Here is a 16,468-nt window from a genome sequence, read left to right on the forward strand (position 1 = left end):
CATCAACATCACAAAGTAACATCAACAACATCACAGGGTAAAATCAACAACATCACAGGGTAACATCAACAACATGACAGAGCAGCAACATTGTTTCTAGAAGCTAAACCACACCTCTTGTCACTTGCAAAGAAGTAATCAGTAGTTGTCACTGCTTTTCTGACTACTGTGACAATAACAGCCATCACTGCCCATGTAGTCACTTCACCTTTGTTTACAGACTTGAGGAGAAAGCTGTTACCAGTCCACTGATGAATCATATCAACCTCCATAACATCCTGGATGATGATCAGTCTGCATATCATCCACAGCATTCAACAGAGACCTTGCTCCTGAGAGTTGTTAATGATCTCAGGTGTCCAGTGGATTCTGGTGACACGGCAACACTAACTCTTTTAGATCTCAGTGCAGCATTTGATACGGTTGATCACTCCACACTTCTGGATATTTTACAGCATTCAGTTGGTATCAGTGAAACAGCTATCTCATTACACTTCTGGATATTTTACAGCATTCAGTTGGTATCAGTGGAACAGCTATCTCATGGTTTGCATCCTACCTCCACAGCAGTCAACTGTCTGTATACTAGTATGTCTCGGGACAGTTTTCTGAGAAGACAGTGTTCTTGTGGGGAGTACCACTACCACAAGGATCAGTGTTATGACCTGTACTGTTTCTCTTATACATAAACTGTCTCAAAACCATAAGCGACAAGTTTGAAATGCCTCATTTCTCATATGCACATGATGTCCAACTGATGAATAGATTTAACGCTGAATCACTAGCAGGCACTCTACAACAAGTTGAAACCTGTACTACGGAAATAAAGTCATAGATGACTGAAAGAAAATAAAGTTAAATGATGATAAGACTGAGTTGGTTGGAAGACAACAGCACGTCAACAAGGTAGATGCTGAACATATGAAGGTTGCTTCTGCCAGTATCATACCATCACAACAAGTTAAAGATCTTGGAGTACATCTTCAGTCTGACATTTCCATGTCTGCACAAGTGGATCATCTGTGTAAGACATTCGTTCCATTGGTACCATCCAAAATACATCACTAAAGAGACTGCACATATCTTGGTCAGTTGCCTTGTGTCTTCCTGCCTAAACTACTAAAACAGCCTTCTCACAGGACTATCCAAAGAAAAAAGTCCAGAAAGTGCAGAATACAGCCACTAGAATTATATGTTTGAGTTCAAAATATGATCATAATTTATGTAACCCACGTGATAAAATCATTGCACTGGCTTCCTGTTCAGTACAGAGTTGACTTCAAAGTTCTGTGCCTAGTTTTCAAGTGTCTCAACAGCCTTGCCCAGTCATATCTCTCATCTCTCCTAACCCAATATGTGCCTTCCAGGACTCTACGTTCCCAGGATCAACAACTCCTGAAAGTACCTAGAGCTTGACTCTCTTCCTTTTCACTAAAGCCTACAATTGACTTTTTCCCTTTTTCTGTAAATAGTTTTAATGCACCATGAGCATGCATGAGTGGGTGGACACTGGCACTTTACAAATATCCACTATTATGTTTTACAGATTAGGACAGAATGCAGCAGAGAGGGTTCGGGTGATCCCAGCACAGTCAGACTGGTTAAGCTCATCATCAGCTAAGGGCCCTCACCCCTTCTACATGCAGCCCAGACAGCAAACGGGACTTCTCCAAGGAAACACTACCTAGTCGAACCCAACAAGAACTTTCCGGAGGATGTGAAGGCTCCCCAACACTGCAGCCTTCTGCATTACCCAGATTGTCAGAGGGGCTGTGCTCCCGGCTGAGAACCCGGCACTCTCCTGATCTGCGCCAAGAGATCAGGAGGTACCAAACCTTGGGCACCGAGAACAATGGTGAGTCTGACGACAGTGTACTTGGGATGCAAGCAAGACTATTATTATTATTAGTCATGACAGTCACAGCTCCATTCTAGTTCGTTGTCCCTACATCGTGTCTGTGTTGTCTGAACAGCAAAATATCAACACGCAATTGGTGCTGTTCTGTATAAGCATGAGGTTGCATTTTGCTGTTGCAAGTCTAATCATACCCTGGTTTGACACAGTATCAACATGATCAGATTCCTAGTATCAAGGAATCAAGTTCATTGCAATTCAAGAATTCAGCTATATATTGTTGCAAATGTTCTCAATGGCAGATACAAATAAACACACTTTCAACACATCCTAGTGGTTAAAGTGTTTGCTCGTGACGACGAAGGCCTCTTTTCAATTCCCTGCACAACCATGTGTGATACCATGTGTGAAGCCAATTTCTGGTGAGCCTAATTACCTAGAAACCAATATTCACATATGTAACCATGGTAACATAATGGTGACTTAATAACAGCAGCATCATGACACAGTGACACATATGTAGAGTAAGTCTTTCCCACTGTAGCACCATTGTCTGGTCAGGTAATCATTACAGATGACAATTATCAGTCCGAGACGTAACTTGTACGCGAGACGGCCTATCGTCTCTTGTCCGCGAGACGGTGCGCTCCGTGGTACTAACTGAAGCGCTTCCTCCTAATTAATTCAATCACCGTGGAACAACCTCGATTGGGTGCGAACACGATGCAGGGTAATTAAAGCGTCCCATAAAATCCCCAAGGGTGGTGGGGTACTTGACAGTCGTGAATGAACAGGTTTTTCGATCTCGGATGCCACGCTTTCGTCATTTGCACTAAACAGATTACAACCTGCAGAATACAAGTTGTTTGTCCGACGAAATATTTACAATCATCCTAGGTTGATGCATACTTGGCCTCTGTATTTTCGATTTTTTCGGCACGTGAAAACATCGGGAAAGCAGAATACCACGCCCAAGGTCGGCTGTTTACACATGCCAATTACACAAAAATCAACTCATCGCTCATGAAAAGGTGATTTATTTCATTTGAATGTATTACTGGTGGAAATGTCAACGTATTCATCTTGCAGAAAGTTACAGAATATTTTGAAACTAATACGACCCCTACCGCATCTTGCATGAATCAAAACTTTGCCAATTTCGTCAAAAGTAATCCTGCGAAAACTATTAAATCATTTGCATATTTTTCGGAAGTGACGTACGTCTATTGTGTAACTCCACACAGCACACTGAAAAAAGGGACTCGCGGTGCCAGCCAAAGCTGACATCTCGTACTGATCAAAATTAGTGTTATACTAAAATACCTGCTTCGATATTTCATTACAGCTCATGGTGTTGACATGTGGATATCGTATCTTCCAGTGTACATATCAGTTTATGCCCGCATTAGCCGTGCATGCTGTTTTACAGAACATACAGTCCCTGTAAACGTGCGCGACTGTTTCAGCCAATCAAATGAAGCGTGAACCCCTCGTATGTGAGATGTTATCCGAACGAAGTGAGCATGCAGTATACACACTATTTTGTAAACACATCTGAAAAAATGTTATTGATGTATGAAAATTAGGCTATGATGCATATCTCTCTGAATATCTCCACGGGTATGAATCTGCAATACTTCATTGCCAAGACGATTACAGCAAACAGATTTGTAGTCTTAGCTAGTGTTCACCATTGGAACCGAACCAAATGCAAACGTTTCTGAACCTCTTGAAAGAGAAATGATGTTTCTTTTAAGACCACCGTAAATAGACGTGCATTGTGTAAAATGACAGAAGTTGGGAAGAAAACAAACTAATTAGACGGTAACTGTTATAAGGTTTCTGGTGAGCGGCTCACTGATCTCGTGTTTGCTTATTGCAAGTTGAGGATGGTGTTCCTCTGTACGGTCCAGCTTGCGAATGATGACTTGTTGATCATGAAAATGCATATAAGTAACTTGAACCTAATTTATGCCTTCGGAAATTGACATGATTTGATAAAGGCATTTAAAAAAAGAAATCACACTTTGTGACATAATTTCGAAATGAAAAAAGTACGAAAATACAAATTTAAATAAGGAAACTTAACGCCCCCTGCAGGTTGTAATATCTTTCGCCCCCTCTTTCGATCAAACTCCATATGTCCTGGCGGATACATTACGCATTCGGTAAGCTCATGATAACTCTACAAATCATCATTTTCTGAAGAATTGTGCATCATGTCGGCGATTTGCTTAACATCCCTCATCCTGGAAGACATCATTCCTCCATCCCCTTCAGTGTGCACAGTATATTCAGGTAAGAATGTGTTGTTTCACTTACCCTGTACACATACAGGCAACTTCAATTAGATCGAATACATACGTATTTGCATACATACCTTTTCTACAACAAAACTAACAACACACATTACCAGATCTACTTCAGGTAAAAACTGGGACTTTCTTGTTTACACATATTCTATGTATATGCTTGAAACAGAAAAGGTTTTCGTTCCTGGAAGACAGCATGGCCAGTGGAAGACAACCAGCCCCGTGTATAATCCTGCATGCTGCGTTGGACTGGGAACGGCCAAATGCCCGTTTCCGCCAGGAGTCAGCAGAATGAGGGAACACGCACATTCCTGAGAACATTGCATTATTTGTTATAAAAACGAAAATGTATGAAGCTTTCACTGAATGTTTTAGATGTATGTAGTACAGCTATGGTTATGAAACACAGGTACATATTTAAACTACATCAGTGCGGCAAATTGTGCTTGTCTTGGTTCATCTTTTTGGCCGAATGCAACACAATTAACTTTCATTTGGATTACGCAATTTATTGTATCACACACGTGACACTGGAGTGAAGACTGGGCCAAACGCGGCCAGGCATAGTTAATGACTGTAGTTGGGTATCACTGAATATACAGGTGGAGGCAGGCAACAGGTGTGATGCAGTACAGCACGTTACTTCAGGGTGTGTACATCTAATGAGTTTGCAGACAGTTTACACGGCTATCTGGTGGACACGGGGGGCGATTGTGTAATTTCCTGTTTACGGTGCCTTTGTCGTTCGAGGTATATTTTATGATAGCTTGAAAACACATAATTAAATGCTAATTATATGTATTCCGTTTCCTGTTTGTGTTTGATAATCTGTTGAAGGCCATAGAAATGTTTATTTTGTGGTGACAAATATTCAAGTCGCATGGAGGTGGGCAAAATAGCGTTTTCTTACTTCATTCCGATTGAACTGATCACGTGATAACGATCTCTCACGTGATAATGAGATGACATATTTATGAGGAAGAAAGGAATAAAATTGTTCCAGATGATTACAAACTCAAAATATTGTCCATAGCATTACTGATCGACGACTTATAAACAGATTTTTATTGCTTAATGTTATAATGTTTTTCAAAGTGTTCTGTTTTGGTATGAAGAGTACTTGAAAGTGCTGTGCGTCGTTGTCAGCACTATCATCGGCCTTCCTATCTTTTACTTTGGTAGATGGTTTAAACAGTATTCATAGATAAAAACAATACATTCAAAGCCAACACAGAAATATATATTTTATGTATATGCGTGAAATAGGAAGGGTTTTCCTTCCTGGACGACAGCATGGACAGGGGAAGACAACCAGACCCAGCTACAGTCCAGCATGTTGGTTTGGACAGCCTTTTCAGCCATCATCTGCAGAATGAAGAAATATGTGCTTACCAGGGAGTTTTGCATTATTTGTCATAATTACGTAACCTTTCACTGAATGTTTTATATGTATTTAGTATAACTATGGAAATAGTTATATATTCTCGGACACAGGTGCATGTTCAAAATTCTTCAGTACGGCGAATTGTATTTGTCCCCTGACAGAATGAAACACAAATAAATTTCACACAGATTATGCAATATCACACACGACACTGTTTTCCAGCAATGATTAAGCCGGAATGAAGAGGATACAGTCAGGCATAGTTTATGACTGCAGTTGATTAGCCCTGAATATACAGGTAGGAGACTGGATACCCATTTATTGGGTTTGGAGACAGCAGACAGTTGACACGGCTGTCTTGTGGACCCTGCCAGCCACTGTGCAGTTTCCTGCTTACGATGCTTTTATCGTCCGTGGTAAACTTAAAAACGCACAATTAAATGCTAACTATTTTGTTTGGTGTTGTTAAGCTGGTAAAAGACAGAATCATGTTTATTCAGTTGTGACAAAAATTCAGTTGATATGTAGGTGAGCAAAATCTGCTCAGGGAAGTGGCATCTTCCGTGTGTAACAGGGATGGCTCGACTGATTTTATTGCTGTAGTTGACTAATAATACAGCTTTGAAACAATGTCAGTCTAAGTAAACTCAGTCTCAATGTTATTCCTTAAACTCCACCACTGAGTTTAACAAAACCTAGCAGAAGGTCGCATCAGGCAACCTTTGAGCGACCTATGACCGTCCAATCAATAGCGAGACGGTTATATAGATTTAACCAATCAGACAACGGCTACTACTTAGGGGCACAGATCTCTCCACAAACAACAATCCGCAGAAAATACAGATATTTGACCTGCGATATATACGCTTTGGGGTTTCTGTTGACATGGTGACTATTGACTAATATTTTTGCAAGATGAGATCCCTTGAATATTGCCAAAACACTGTTTTCGGAGACAGTTAACTCTGTTGTCATGGTTGTAATGTGCGCCGTGTGAATCACCCAGAAGCGATCATACGCTAAATAACATTCGGAATCGTTCGGGTACGAACCTTTTCGAGATAAAAAGTTCAAAAGGTGTGTGCGAATGTCCACTTTCGCGATTTGGAAAGCTGTGTTCTGATTGGTCAGTCCCAAAGGTTACCTGACGCGACCTCCCATAAGGTTTTGTTAGACTCAGTAATGGAGCGTAAGGAAAAGTACTGAGGCTAAGTTTACTTAGACTGGAAACAATATATATGAATACATACATAAATCTCCGTCTAAATAACTCTTTTTTTATCACATTCACGTCATCTGTTTAAAAGTGGAGAAATCGCATTTCTATAATATTACGTGTTGATGACAATGACATAAAACTTAAGGAAATGAGTGGTAATTCCTGCATGCAGTGTGTTCTAGAATACATTTTGCTTAAACTATTAAGGATCATGCAGTCCTCCGAAGTTACTTACCACTTGATGCGAGTGAACATATTGAGCACCGGGTCTGCTCCCGTGGCAAAAGGCGTCTCTCGTAGTCGTAACGATCTTGTGAGTAAGGTTTGAGTGTCTGACGAGCAGTGGGAGGAAAGTAGATGTGTTTCAACGCGATGCCACACCTATGTGCGTTCGTGTACTTGAACAAGTACTTGTATGGTGTAAATCTGCATTGAATATGCTTTCAGAACATGTTAAGTTAATGTTTCAATGAAACTGGCACATATGTGAAAATCGTCGTCAAAACCGACTACTTTTGCCTCTCGAACGTCTGTTGATGTTGTGAGGGCGGTGTGTGTGTCTGTGGCCAGTAGCAGGAAAGTAGATGAGTTTCATCGCGATTGTACACCTATGTGCATTCGTGTACACGAACAAGTACTTATACGAGGTAAATCTGCATGGAACAAGCTTTCAGAAAATATAAAGATCATGTTTGTGTGAAATGTGCACATAGGTGAAAACTGCCGTCAAAAACGGACTACTTTTGTTCGTGCTTCTGGGTAGCGTCTCTTGTACGCATAACGAAATTGTGAGGCCGTTTGTGTGTCTGTGACGAGCGGTGGCTGGAAAGTAGATGTGTTTCATCGCGATTGTACACCTATGTGCATTCGTGTACACGAACAAGTACTTATACGAGGTAAATCTGCATGGAACAAGCTTTCAGAAAATATAAACATCATGTTTGTGTGAAATGTGCACATAGGTGAAAATTGCCGTCAAAAACGGACTACTTTTGTTCGTGCTTCTGGGTAGCATCTCTCGTACGCGTAACGAAATTGTGAGGCCGTTTGTGTGTCTGTGACGCGCGGTGGCTGGAAAGTAGATGTGTTTCATCGCGATTGTACACCTATGTGCATTCGTGTACACGAACAAGTACTAATATGAGGTAAATCTGCATGGAACAAGCTTTCAGAAAATATAAACATCATGTTTGTGTGAAATGTGCACATAGGTGAAAATTGCCGTCAAAAACGGACTACTTTTGTTCGTGCTTCTGGGTAGCGTCTCTCGTACGCGTAACGAAATTGTGAGGCCGTTTGTGTGTCTGTGACGAGCGGTGGCTGGAAAGTAGATGTGTTTCATCGCGATTGTACACCTATGTGCATTCGTGTACACGAACAAGTACTAATACGAGGTAAATCTGCATGGAACAAGCTTTCAGAAAATATAAAGATCATGTTTGTGTGAAATGTGCACATAGGTGAAAATTGCCGTCAAAAACTGACTACTTTTGTTCGTGCTTCTGGGTAGCGTCTCTCGTACGCGTAACTAAATTGTGAGGACGCTGTGTGTGTCTGTGACGAGCGGTGGGAGGAAAGTAGGTTTGTTTCAACACGATGATACACCTATGTGCGTTAATGTACACGAACAAGTACATGTACGAGGTAAATCTGCGTTGAATAAGCTTTCAGAAAATATGAAAATCATGTTTATGTGAAGTGTACACATAGGTGAAAATTGTCGTCTGAAGTCTAATATCTACTGGTATGGCAGCTAACATAAAACGTAAAACTGTTTTTACATCGGTAGAAGTGACCCCCACTCTTAATCGTGTTTTCCAACGATTATACTTCCAACAAAAGAGTAGTCCGTGTGAAAAAATGTTATTCGTGATTTTGTTTAAATTTATTTTACCCCTTTGATGTAACGCAAGAAATATCGCCATGTACATTACGCACGCTTCACACAGTCTCAGACTCAAGACGGATATTTTGACTGGGCAATTTAGTCAAGCATCAGTTACCTCCCATTAATGACACGCTAACCCGGTCACTTCTACGCGAGACGATTCGCGCGGTTTCGAAGAAAGTAAACATGTTTCAACACAATAACAAACATGTGTGCGTTGGTGTGCATCGAAAGCTGCATATATATTATGAATCTACGATAAATGAGCTTTCAGAAAATACTAAATGTAAGTTTCTGAAAATTATGCACATAGGTGAAATTCGCTGTTGAATATCGCCAATTTTTGCTCAAATTTTGCACATTTTTGTCATTTTTGGACAATTTAATTTCCTCTTTTTATGTTTTCATTCACGTCATCCAATAACTTGACCATCTGTCAATGACTGTAGCAAATTTTGTTTAATTATTTTCACAAATAACAATTTTAGACATGTTTTTGTGTGACATGCAGAATTTCTCTCTCCGTGATCAGGGAGTCACGCGTATGAGTGACCCCCTCTCAGGTAGTCACTTGTACGCGTAACGGGAGACCGTCTCGCGTACACATTACGTCCTCTACTGATTATGTCCACTGTTTTCTCTTAACCCTCACATCTGAGAGTAATAAGCAAAATGAAATTTTCCAGGAAAACGTTAAAATTAACGTTTTACATTTCATAAGACCACAGGATTTTTTTTTACTGTAAATAAGCCAAGTTCAAAGTCACTTTTAAGAGTATCGTTGTTTACTGAACTTGATGCTGAAGACATGCATTTCGGAAGTGCGTAGTCTGTCTCACAGTCCCTGAGCCACATTATTTCCCCAACTGCCTATCCTTGACTGCAATGCTAAAGCCCTAAATAAAGCAGGTCCCAAGGTTCAGAATCTCCCAAGTCACTGGGGCTCCTTTGCAATTTACCAGGTAAATATGCTTATTGTTAATATCAAAATTAAAGATATTCAGCAACTAAGCCTTACACTGAGATGCCTAGAAATTTAAGCTAGGCAAATCAGGAATTGCACCAGCTGTCACGGGTTTATGGAATGCCTAAAATGCAAGACCAGACAGCGATTACGGTCCTTTATTCAACTGGGATGCTTTTCTGTATTTTGGTTGGACCAAGTCTGAAGAAAGGTCATGCACATGAAGAAACACTGTGTGTAATTAATGACCACGAAATCAACTTCAAAACATTAGCAGATTTAATCATATTCATGAGTGACAGCTTTCTTTGAAACAACATCAAGAAACATCAAGGCCAAGTTGGACGGACAAAAAACAGTTTAATGTTGACAGACTTCTGACTGGGATCAGCTGCGCATAAACAATGAACTTGGCCATGTTAGACAGTCACAGAACACAGTTTGACTTCTGAATGACATCACTAGACCAGGTCCTCACCACCATCAAACATCATGGCCATGTTAGACAGACACAGAACACAGTTTGACTTCTGACTGACATCACTAGACCAGGTGCTCACCACCATCAAACATCATGGCCATGTTAGACAGACACAAAACACAGTTTGACTTCTGACTGACATCACCAGACCAGGTCCTCACAAACTGCTCACAAACATCCCATTATTTCATTACCCTCTGCAGCGGTTTCAACCACTTGCACCGTGCAGTTCCATCATCACTTTATTGGAATATGATCACACTTGTTACAGTGACTATGAAGGAGAGCTGAGGTGGAGTGAGGTGAAATAATGTATCACACAGCAATCAGTTTGATTGAACCACATGTGCTAATCAGTCACCCAAACATTATAGAATAAACTGAATGGTAATCCTACTCAAGTGTAGAATTATTTGGCATGTTTAGATTGCCTCGGCTTTTGACAGACATTAAGAATAATTCTAAGCTCCACTTGGACTTTCTCATAGAGAATATATTGTTTGAAAATATTTTTAAATGTGCTTACTGTATTGCTAGGACTAAATGTCAGTCTACATATGTGTTGCTGCTTGTATACAGTCCACCTTACATGCATGGGTTTTACTGTGCTGTAACCATGGTGCACACACATCAGCTTTGCCTTTAATATTTGAAATGATGCAACCATCTTTCACATCTGGATGTTGTTGACTAAAGTGTAGGAATAACCATGCACATGAAGGAGGTGACAGAAAGTTCACTTCTTATACTCTCAGATTTATATTTTGGAATTACGGAAATATTACAAAAAGTGTCAGGCAAATGTGTAACACTGCACACAATAAAAATGGCTATCTGAAATATATGAAAGACCAAGCATCTACAAATACTGTAAAAAGTATCATGAAAAGAGAGAATCAATAATGTGGGCTCCTATGCACCCTTATCATATCTGTATTTCTTTTTAACTTATTCTGTGAACATTACATATTTACATTCAGGCCTGCTGAATGTGGTCTATTATGTCCTTTAATTCAATTCTGTTTCCTTTTTTAAACATTTAGGCTTTAAGTTCCGTTTAAGGCAAGTACATATTAAAGTGGGCCTGATGAGACATGCTCTACATCCCTCACTCCAATGAGTTTATGCATATATGTGATGCACTGACCACAAAACACACATCCCTTGCATAGTCTACCCATACATGCAGCTCATCTTGAGCTTTGTGACATACCTGTATGCCAACTGAATCTCTATCATAGAGACATGAATAGTTTCCCTGAGGTTAAATCCTATGTAAAACCCTATGTAAAACCCTAATGTTCAAACTTACAATTATGCTTAAATACTCTAGTGCCAAATGTCAAGGCCACACCAGAACTCCTGTCAATTTAGAATAGTGCTGTCTATGTAAGGTAAGTGTTCCAGTGGGAAAGGTGGTTTATACTGAATCAGAAATATTGTAACAGCTAGGTCACAATGACCTTAGTGTGCAGATTGTAGATGCACAATCACCGAGGCATGCTAGGTCACAACACACATGGAGATTACGGGTTAGAACAAGTCCTCAGCCAAGTACACTGACTGTAGGAGGTGACCAACTTGGTGGATAGCAAGGCTTGGCGTCCTGGTTCAGAGTGTCCTCATGGCAGCATGAGTCATTGTTCATAATATCAATTGTTGGATTGTCTGGTGGTACAGACCTCTGTCTATTTCCAGGCCTCATATCATTTCCAGTGCCTCAGTTGTGACAATGCATACACTGGGTCATAAAAGAGTGAGTGAGTGAGTGAGTGAGTGAGTGAGTGAGTGAGTGAGTGAGTGAGTGAGTGAGTGAGTGAGTGAGTGAGTGAGTGAGTGAGTGAGTGAGTGAGTGAGTGAGTGAGTGAGTGAGTGTTCACTCTGAACCAGGCCGGCATAAGTGATTGAAAGACCACACTATGGAATCCATAACCACTGGTTTGTTGGTTAAGTCAACAAGTCTGACCACCAGATACTGCTATTTGCCTCTTACGACATGCATGGGTTGTAGATCTTCATAAGCAGAATAAGTGTTTGCCAGTAAAATGCAATGTCCCCTGACGCTAAAGAAGAATGATATATTAATAGCACATTCACCACGTTTTACTTTTCGGTCACAAACAAGATGGGTGAAACCACTGATGTCTCGATAATCACCTAATGTTAGCTGTCGGCAAAATCAAAGACATTGGTTTCAATGTTTTATGAGAGAGAGTGATAACAGAAGTTTGAAAAGTGAACAAAGTGTGATGGTTACATTGATAATAAGATCAAGGTCACTCAAATTAACTGTAATGCCCCAATGTAGGCTGTCACCAAATTTTAAGACACTGGGTACAACAGTTCATAAGGTATTGCATTAACAAGTGGTCAAAGTGGTCAAAGAGAAATGGTGACCTTGAAGATTGGGTCAACTGATGTCTGTGTAATCCTTCCAATGTAAGCTGTCACCAAATTTGAAGACAATGGGTACAACAATTTATGAGATATCAATGTTAGCAAGAGTTTGAAAAGTGGTCAAAGATTAATCGTGAAAAATCAAGGTCACCTAAAGTGATTCTTGTTTGTGTAATCACCCAATGTAGGCTGTCACTGAATTGGAAGACTTTGTTTACAACAGTTGATAGGATATCTTGTTAACAAGAGTTTGAAAAGTGGTCAGAATCATGGTGGCCTTGAGAATAAGGTCAATGAGTCATCCCCCCCATTGTCATTCTCTTCCCACAGTGGTTACTTGTCATATCTTCCCACATAACCCGTTCTAATACGACCCTTTCATGGTGTGAGTGTTCAAGACTCGTGATTGGATCAGATTAGTAGTGCAATCAGCGACCTTGTTTCAAAAGTGATCGTTCGCAAGATCTTGGTAATTTCCAGAAGCATCGTGAAAACTAGAACCTCTTCCTGAGCGCGTTACTCAAATGTTTCTTCTAGACAAAACCCAGTCATGTCATATTTGTTTCTCCACATTGCTTGCATTTGTCAAGTTGAATCTAGGTCGATGTAACACGTGTTCTGATTGGACAGAAAAAAAGAGAAATAAATCTGCTGCCATTTTTTGCCGCTAGGGGATTTTATGAGAACCGTGAATTAGAACAGAGGTTCGTAGGAAGATATGACAAGTAACCTCTGTGGGAAGAGAATGCCCATTGTAGGCTGTCACCAAATCTGAAGACATTGGGTACAACAGGTCATGAGATATCGTGTTAACAAGTATCGGGATGTATGTATGTTCGTACGTACAGACGCTGCTGAATACAAACTTCCCATTTTAGCGTTATAGCTTAATCATGAACTTGTGCATGATAAAATAACACTACCTTCAGCATGTTTGTTGTTAAATGCCACACACAACAATATTTTATAACAAACACAGCAGTCTGTAAACAATAAAGTAAAAGTCAGACAATCCAGTCATTCACATTATTATCATCAATTTACACCACTATGATCAAGTGTGACACACCAACTAAATCTACGTACATGATCATCCATCACAGTTAGTCACCTCTTGCAATACACGCAGGTTTCAGAACACCAATTCTAATCCAGAAATTTACAATGGATCAGTTTGATGTGTCAGCAAAGTCTGAACTGAGTTTCAAGTCAACTGAAACGTAATGCACTAGTGTTCATAAACCTGAAATGTTGATCAGCACAAATCTAGAATTACAATGCTGGTTTCCAGTACACTTATGCCACTCAATTTGCAGAGTGAAAGATGTGCCATGAACGATATGACCACAAGCCATCATAACTGTCATCAGCACTGCATTGTCAACATGCATAACGTTCAAGCGTCACCAATCAATACTAATCACAACAGATCTTCAGAACACTGACACAATCCCCTTTAAATTCTAATGACATTTAACCATCCTAACTATTGAAACGATTGGCCATTGGACAACTTGCCAAGTTACGGCATCATATATCATCAATTGGCAACAGGAACACTAACAGGTGCATTCAGCAGTGAGTGGTCGCCATGGCAATGGGCTTACATCAAATATCACACAATACCATGCCATACAAACTGCACTGTATGCAATCTGTGACTTTATGTAGGAGACATGTTGAAAAACACCACAGACCATATGTTCTTTTAATTTCTAAAATAATTTTTTCAATTTGTTGCACTTCACATAAAGTAATAACAAAAACTATCATCTATCTGTGCACACTTATGAACATCTACTCATAAACATCAAGTAAACATCATTTGGGAAATAAGAAAAAACAAATTTAAACCAAAAAGTTAAAAAAAAATGATTTAATTTCCTATATTTTCGGACTACATGGCTCAAGACATCCTTCAACAGACTGAAATAATCACACTTCATAAGATCAGTGTAATATCATGAAAGTGCTTGATTTAAGAGATGCAATTGCACCAGATGTAATTTAGATAAAAACCTAGTTGCACCAGTCATATTCCAGTTGTAGCATAGTCTGTTACAACGTCAGAGGTTTTAGGTGCACATAAAACATATTTCCATGATGTAGTACCCATGACACAATAACAATACAGACACAGCCAATCCCTGTTTACAAGAGCTGTCATAGACCAAACATGTCTATAAATAGCTAAGATCCCTGTTTACAAAAGCTGTCATAGACCAAACATGTCTATAAATAGCTATGATCCCTGTTTACAAGAGCTGTCATAGACCAAACATGTCTATAAATAGTTAAGATCCCTGTTTACAAGAGCTGTCATAGCCCAAACAAGTCTATAAATAGCTAACATCCCTGTTTACAAGAGCTGTCATTGACCAAACATGTCTATAAATAACTAAGATCCCTGTTTACAAGAGCTGTCATAGCCCAAATATGTCTATAAATAACTAAGATCCCTGTTTACAAGAGCTGTCATAGCCCAAACATAACTATAAATAGCTAAGATCCCTGTTTACAAGAGCTGTCATAGACCAAACATGTCTATAAATAGCTAAGATCCCTGTTTACAAGAGCTGTCATAGACCAAACATGTCTATAAATAACTAAGATCCCTGTTTACAAGAGCTGTCATAGCCCAAACATGTCTATAAATAACTAAGATCCCTGTTTACAAGAGCTGTCATAGCCCAAACATGTCTATAAATAGCTAACATCCCTGTTTACAAGAGCTGTCATAGCCCAAACAAGTCTATAAATAGCTAAGATCCCTGTTTACAAGAGCTGTCATAGACCAAACATGTCTATAAATAACTAAGATCCCTGTTTACAAGAGCTGTCATAGCCCAAATATGTCTATAAATAACTAAGATCCCTGTTTACAAGAGCTGTCATAGCCCAAACATGTCTATAAATAGCTAAGATCCCTGTTTACAAGAGCTGTCATAGACCAAACATGTCTATAAATAGCTAAGATCCCTGTTTACAAGAGCTGTCATAGACCAAACATGTCTATAAATAACTAAGATCCCTGTTTACAAGAGCTGTCATAGCCCAAACATGTCTATAAATAACTAAGATCCCTGTTTACAAGAGCTGTCATAGCCCAAACATGTCTATAAATAGCTAAGTTTCGGTGATGTTTGTCTAATAAACTGACTTCCACTTTGTGAAAGTTAGACTGATAACTAGACTGTACTTTGTAATATTAAGTTGCACCTGTCGAAGTAACAAAGCACTTAATCGAGCCCTGCATAATAGTACAACATCAGTCTTTCACTTGTAACAGATCAGCTTCTCTCTCATGAAAATAGAATACATGGTACTTAACTCATGACAACAGTAAAAGATCGGTGTATCACTCATTACGCCTTCCCTTCCCCCAGCTGTTATCATGGTTATTCAACAGCCACTTATCATGATACGCAAGATATAGGGCTGTGTAGCTCATGTTTCTATTTATACGGATCCTTGATGAATAACTTGTCTGAAGAAGCATGCGTTCCACAATTCAACTACGACACAACATCCATTATACCAGTTTGCTAACTACTGTGTGGGTGTCACTTAGTTCATCCTCTAACTGGAGTGGTAATTTAAGTGGTAATAAGAGGTTGGCATGATATGCAGTTTTAGGGATATTTTTTTTACTGTTTAAAGCCACACAATATTCCAGTCATTAAAAGTGGATAACTGTGTCCAACAGACAAGCAAATAATCAGTAATTAAGACATACAGTTCACTCTACACCAATGTGTAGTAAAGTAAACTTTTGCAGTGAGTTGTTATAGTTCAAGCACATGTCAATCACTGAAACATTGAAACTCAATTCTTTACAGACCACTAACATAGAGCAGCATCTTGCTAAAGTCAGGTTTAAACATTTATCCCAACCATAATAACTGCAGTCTTTTCCTCCTTAATGGAGAAACAGAATAAAACATCAATGAATCAAATCAAGTCTTGTA

General features: G+C 39.5%; 1 protein-coding gene and 1 long non-coding RNA gene across 3 annotated transcripts in view; one reads left to right on the plus strand and one right to left on the minus strand.

The window, feature by feature from the left end:
- The window catches only part of LOC137256322 (oxysterol-binding protein 1-like), a 48,297-nt gene that overhangs the window by 22,666 nt on the left and 9,163 nt on the right, over nucleotides 1-16,468 (minus strand). The gene's annotated exons all lie outside the window — the stretch shown is intronic.
- LOC137256440 (uncharacterized) lies at nucleotides 271-2,183 on the plus strand. Its single transcript, XR_010954562.1, has 2 exons — nucleotides 271-1,087; nucleotides 1,547-2,183. It is a non-coding gene; the product is annotated as an uncharacterized lncRNA (long non-coding RNA).

This window comes from Haliotis asinina, chromosome 1 (assembly GCF_037392515.1).
Source record: "Haliotis asinina isolate JCU_RB_2024 chromosome 1, JCU_Hal_asi_v2, whole genome shotgun sequence".
Taxonomy (NCBI): Eukaryota; Metazoa; Mollusca; class Gastropoda; order Lepetellida; family Haliotidae; genus Haliotis; species Haliotis asinina.